We start from the raw sequence: 7,500 nt of genomic DNA on the forward strand, positions 1-7,500 counted from the left end.
CACACACACGTATTTTTCCTCTCAATCGACGAACCCTAACCGCGAAATCCATAATGAACGCGCAATATACATATATCCCCCTCCTTCCGCGCACTATCTTCGAGACGCGAAATTTAACGTATCGCGAATTATGAGACTCTTGGAGACAGGCCCTTAAAATACCTTAAGATCTTAAAAGCTCAATCGATTGGTTAAAGTTGCCTTCGCTGCTATAATGGACCAAAACATAATGGATAAACTTTATATCTGGATCTGTTTAAGCAAGATATGAATAGATGGTACAAAGACCGGGGTGATTATGGTCGCGGAGAAAATGGACGAACTTTTGAACTGATTCATTGGGTTTAGACTATTATTATTACTATTATTATTATTATTACTATTATTACTATTATTATTATTATTATTATTATTATTATTATTATTGTTATTGTTATTATCATCATCATTGATGTTTTTTCTTGTGCTGTTATTGTTGTTGTTGTTATTTTTATCATTATTATTAGTAGTAGTATCATTATTATTGTTGTTATTATTATTACCATCATCATCATCGTCATTATCATTATTGTTACAATTATTATTATTATTCTTACCATCACATTCAACAACGTTATTATTGTTACTATTATTATTATCATTATTGTTATTACTATTATTATTATTATTATTATTATTATTATTATATTATTATTATTAATTTCATCATTATTTTTACCATTATCGTTATTATAATGATTATCACTGTTATTGTTCTTATTATTGTTCATATTCTGACTTATTATTTTTATCAATATCAATTTTATTACTACAATTATTATTACTATTATTATTGTCACCATCTTTATCACCATTATTATTATTTTATCATCATCATCATTATTATTATTATTATTATTATCATTTATTATTTTATTATTATTATTATCATTATTATTATTATTATTATTATCCTTTGTTATGTGTCATAATTATTTTTAATCGTTGTGATCCATCATCCTTGTAGAGGAGAACGAGGGGAAGAAGGAGGAGGGGAAAAACGAGGAGGATAAAAAGAGAGAAAAAGGTAGAAAGGGGAGGAAAGGAGAAAAGGAGAAAAGAAGATGGAGGGAAAATGGGGAAAGAAGGAGAAAAGGGAAGAAGAGGAAGGAGAAGAGGGGAAAAGAAGAAGGAGGAGGAAAAGAATTGGGAGGAAGAAAAGTGAAAAAGAAGGAGGAGGAGGAAGAGGAGGAGGAAGACAAGAAGAAGAAGAAGAAGAAGAAGAAGGAAAAAATGGAAGAGAAAGGAAAAGAAGGATACGGAGAAAATGAAACAGAAAGAAGGAAAAAGAAAAGGCGAAAATGGAAAAGCAAGAAGAAGAAGAAGAAGCAGATGGAGAAAATGGAAGAAAAAGAAGATGGAGAAAGAAGAAAAGAGGAAGAAACGGTGGAAGGAGGGAAGGATAGGTTCCGAACAATTCTTTGGCCATTACTGCTTTAACAGTTGCAAAGCACATTGATTATTATTGATATCAACGTTTTTATTTATTTTATTCTATTTTATTTTATTTTTATTTTTATTTATTTTTTTTTATCTTTTTTTTATTATTATTTTTTTTTTTGAGGAAGTATTGATTATTATTGTATCAACAATTTTATTGATAATTATTGATATTAGCAATTTTTCTTTTTTTTTCTTTTAGAGAGAGAGAGAGAGAGAGAGAGAGAGGAGAGAGAGAGAGAGAGAGAGAGAGAGAGAGAGAGAGAGAGAGAAAGAAAGAGAGAGAGAGAGAGAGAGAGAGAAGAAAGAAAGAAAGAAAGAAAGAGAGAAAGAGAAAGAAGGAGAGTAAGAGCGAGAGAGAGAGAGAGAGAGAGAGAGAGAGGGGGGGGGGAGAGAGAGAGAGAGAGAGAGAGAGAGAGAGAGAGAGAAAGAGAGTCAGAGAAAGAGAGAGAGAAGAGAGAGAGAGAGAGAGAGAGAGAGAGAGAGAGAGAGAGAGAGGAGAGAGAAGAGAGAGAGAGAGAAGAGTAGAGGAGAAGAGATAGAGAGGAGTCAGAGAGAGGAGAGGAGAGAGAGAGAGAGAGAGAGAGAGAGGAAGCGTGGCTCATTATTTCGTTTATATTCCTTCGTTATGTATTTGTAGATAAAGGAATTTTGATTATGTATGTCATCTGATCTTTTTTATAAGAATTTTAAACTTGAATTTATTAGTATTTTTTTCTATTTTATTTTACATTATTTTATTTTTTATTTTTTTTTTTTTTTTTTTTAAGAAAGTCTGAGTCATTATTACGTTTATATTCCTTCGTTATTTATTAGGAGATAAAGATATTTGATTATGTCTGACATTATTATTTTTTTTTTTTTTTTGACAAGAATTTTAAGCCTGAAGTTATTTGTTTGTATATGTAAATACGTTTTCTTGTTTTCTTTTCATTGAGTGCAATTCACTTATTTACACGATTTATTTGTTTTTGCTTTCCTGTAGGTAAGCACACTTTTTTTTCTATGCACTCCATTCTACTTTTTATTATATTTATTTTTATGTCTTTATCTTCCATTTCGCTCAGAGGACAAGAAAAAAATAATATTTCTGTTTTTGAATTAAACTGTATTTGACATATTTATCAATCGACAGATTTATTTTCTCAATTAGATATCAATGCTTTTAGAAGTCTTTTAGAATTAGAATAGCATATAAATCTTTCGGCCACATATACTCAGACAAACAAGAAACAAATAAACAGGCGATGGAATAAACGCCGACATACAAACAAAGACAAACAAGCTAACACACCGTAAACAAACACAAACAAACACATAATTACAGAATAAAAAAAAATCAGAAATAAATAATGCCTTCGATAAGAAAATTTAAAAGCAAGAAACTGTACAAGCACAAACAAACAAACAAAAAATCAAGTACATACATAAACTTAGAAACGGACGCATAAAGAATAATATAATAAAAAAAAATACTACGGGCAAACAGTTACTTTCACAAAGAAACTAATACCAAGCCAAGTATACAAGCACAAACAAACACACACAAAAATGGACGCAAGCAAAAAATCAATAAACGAAAAAATATATGCATTCCACGTAAAAACAGCAGCTTAAATTAAGTTTTTTCTTCGAACAACCAAAAAGAAAGAGAAACACACAAACAAACATAAAGCAAAAACGAAAACAACTCCCCACGCATAAACAACAAAAAGGCATCAAATAAACAAACGAACGACCAGACACAAACCGCACTCAAACATGAGACAATAAAAAAAAAAACGTTTACACACAATCAACTACCTTCACCAACAACAAAAATCAAGCAAAATATATAAACAAACAAACACAAACACATAAATGCAAGCAAACAGAAACCAATGAACTATAAACAAATAAACGTCCACGCACAAACAAGTACCTCAAAAAAAATCAAGCAAAGTATTCACGCAATAAAAAAAATAAAACTAAATACAAACAAACACACAGAGACACAAGAACGAGACACAAACAAAAAGAAAACAATAAACGAAATCAAACAAACATTCACACATAAACAAACTATCATTGAAATCAAGCACACAATCACAGACAAACAAACAAGCAAATACAAATGCAAAAATTCACAAACGCACACACACACGCAAAAAAACAAAAAGCAAACAGTGTATACAAACAGAAACAAACACACGTACACAAATACAAACAAACAAAACGCAATAAACAAAAGCAAGCAAATACAAACACACAAACAAAAACAAACAAGTAAATACAAACACACAAACAAACAAGCACACACATACAAACAAAAATAAACACTCAAACAAAAGCAAACAAACAGATACGAACACAAACAAACACACAAACCAGCAAAAACAAACACAAACAAACAAAAACAAACCAGCTTCCACGCATAAACAACTACCTTCGCCAAGAAAATTGAAATCAAGCAGAAGCGTTTTCATCGCGACCTTCCAAGACCTCAATTATAGGAGCTAACTTCTCTTTCTATTCCTTCCACGCCTTTCATTCATTCTCTCTCTCTTCTCACTTTCTTTTCCCGTAGGTTTCCTTTTTTTTTTTCTTTTTTTCTTTTTTTTTTGCTTAATATTGTTATGATTGCTGTTGTTGTTAGTATTATTATTACCGGTATTATTATTATTATTATTATTATTATTTTATTATTATTATTATTGCTATTATTTTGTTTTTTATTATTAATTATTATCATTATTTTTATTATTGTTGTTTTATTATTACTATTTTATTATCATTGTTATTTATTATTATTATTATTATTATTTTTTTATTATTATTGAAAATTTTATTATTTTATCATTATTGTTATTATTATTATTATTATTTCTTTTTATTATTATCTTTCTAATTTTTCTCCCTCGTCTTCTCTTCATTTATTTTATTTTCTTCCTCTATATCGGGTCTTCTTCATCTCTCATTGTTTTTAAGATTTTTTTGTCTTCTGGTTCTGTTTTTTCTTCGCCCTTTGTGTTTTTATTATATATTTAAAAATATATATCAATATATATATATTTTTTATTATATTATACATATTTATAAAAATTATATACATTACTATAATATATTGTTTATGCATATCATATACATATATAATATACTACACACACAACACACATATAATATATATAAATAAATATATATATATATATTATATATATATACAATTTAAATTATTATATAAAATATAAAATATATTTTTATATAATACATATATATCATATATATTATATATATAATATATATAATATAATATAATATATGTATCATTGTTTTATTATATTATATTTTTTTTTTTTTATTTATGTGTTGGGGTGTGTGTGTGTTGTTGGGGGGGCGCGTGTGTGTTTTGTGTGCATACATAAAAATGTATATATATATTATATATATATATATATATATATTATATATATATATATAATATATATATCACACACACACATAAATACATTAATTTTAATATATATAATATATTATTATATATATATATATATATTATATAAATATTTATATATAATATTAACCCAAAACCCCCTATTAACATATATATTGTATTATTATATATTATTATATATTATATATATATTTTATATATATAAAATATATATATATATAGTATATTCTTACATATACATATATACATATAATACACACACAAAACACTACCACACACACACACACACACACCACACACACAACACCCCACCACACACACACACACACCATTATATATTATAATAAATATATATTATTAAAATAAATATAATATTAATAAATATTAAAAAACTATTAAAATATAATATAATTAAAATTTATATTTTAAAATATTGTATGTAGTAGGGATGTATGTATGTATTTTTGTAGTATAATGTGTGTGTGTGTGGTGTGTGTTTGTGTGTGCATGTACAAAATAATATAATGTTACAATAAAACTGACATTTCCCCTTTCTAGAGTATCGGGGATCCTTTTTTTGGGGCGGGAAAAGGTTTCCCCAAAGAAAAGGAGGGAAAGTGAAAACTGTGTAAGTCTTGTACGAGAAATTGGATGTATTTAGATGGGCAAACGGATTTTTCCTTTTATCATGCGGCATTTCTGTACTACACACCACACACACCCCACACCTATTACATACAACATATTATATATATATATAATATATATATATTATATATATATATATATATTTTTTATATTATTTATAGTGTGTGTGTAATATGTTAATATTATATATAAATATATATATATATATATATTACTATTATTATTGTCCCACTTTATCACCATTATTATTATTATTATTATTATTTCATTTTTATTTTTATATTATGTTTATGTTTTTTTATTATATTTTATTTATGTTTATTATTATTATCTTTATATTATTATCTTATTATTATTATTTTTATTATTATTATTATCATTATTTTATTATTTTATTATTTTTATTATTATTATTATCATTATTTTTTTATTATCCTTTGTTATGTGTCCATAATTATTTTTAATCGTTTGGATCCATCATCCTTGTAGAGGAGAACGAGGGGAAGAAGGAGGAGGGGAAAAACGAGGGATAAAAGAGGGGGAAAAAGGTAGAAAGGGGAGGAAAGGAGAAAAGAAGAAAAGAAGATGGAGGGAAAATGGGGAAGAAGGAGAAAAGGGAAGAAGAGAAGGAGAAGAGGGGAAAAGAAGAAGGAGGAGGAAAAGAATTGGGAGGAAGAAAGTGAAAAAGAAGGGAGGAGGAGGAAGAGGAGGAGGAAGACAAGAAGAAGAAGAAGAGGAAAAAATGGAAGAGAAAGGAAAAGAAGGATACGGAAAAATGAAACAAAAAGAAAAAAATGAGAAAGAGAAAATGAAAAAGCAAGAAAAGAAGGAAATGGAGAAAATGAAAGGGAAAGAAGGAAAAGAAAAGGCGAAAATGGAAAGCAAAAAGAAGAAGAAGAAGCAATGGAGAAAATGGAAGAAAAGAAGATTTGGGAAAGAAAAAAAAGAGGGAAAAAACTGGGGAATGAGGAAAGGGTAGTTTCCGAACAAATTTTTTGGCCATTACTGCTTTTAACGTTTCAAAGCACCTTTATTATTATTGATATCAACGTTTTTATTTTTTTATTTTATTTTATTTTTTTTATTTTTATTTTTTTTTTTTATCTTTTTTTTATTATTATTTTTTTTTTTGAGGAAGTATTGATTATTATTGTATCAACAATTTTTATGATAATTATTGATATTAGCATTTTTTCTTTTTTTTTTCTTTTAGAGAGAGAGAGAGAGAGAGAGAGAAAAGGAGAGAGGAGAGGAGAGAGAGGAGAAGAGAGAGAGAAGGAGAGAGAGGAAAGAGAGAGAGAGAGGGAGGGAGAGAGAAGAGAGAGGGGAGAAGGGGAGAGAGAGAGAGAGAGAGAGAGATCAGAGAAAAGAGAGAGAGAGGAGAGAGGAGAGGGGGGGGGGAGGTGGAGAGAGAGAAAAGAGAGAAATGAAAGAAAGAAAGAAAGAGAGAAAAAAAAAAAGGAGAGTAAGACGAGAGAGAGAGAGAGAGATCGAGAAAGAGAGAGAGAGAGAGAGGGGGAGAGTCAGAAAAGAGAGAGAGAGAGAGAGAGAGAAAAGAGATGAGGGGAGAAGAGTCAAGAAAAGAGGAGAAGAGAGAGAGAAGAGAAAGAGAGAGAGAGAGGAGAGAGAAAAGAGAGAGAAGAGAGAGAGAAGATAAAGAAGAGTAAATTCAGAGAGAGAGAAATAGAAGAGAGAGTAAGGGGAAGGAGAAGCGTGCTCATTATTTCGTTTATATCTTCGTTAGGGATTTGTAGATAAAAGGAAATTTTGATTTGTATGTCACTGATCTTTTTTAAGAAATTAAACTTGAATTTATTACATTTTTTTCTATTTTAATTACATTATTTATTTTTTATTTTTTTTTTTTTTTTTAGAAAGTCTGAGTCATTAAATTTGTTTACATTCCCTTTGTTATTTATTAGGGATATAGATTTTGATTATGT

The sequence above is a fragment of the Penaeus monodon genome, chromosome 35, assembly GCF_015228065.2.
Source record: "Penaeus monodon isolate SGIC_2016 chromosome 35, NSTDA_Pmon_1, whole genome shotgun sequence".
NCBI classification, from domain to species: Eukaryota; Metazoa; Arthropoda; class Malacostraca; order Decapoda; family Penaeidae; genus Penaeus; species Penaeus monodon.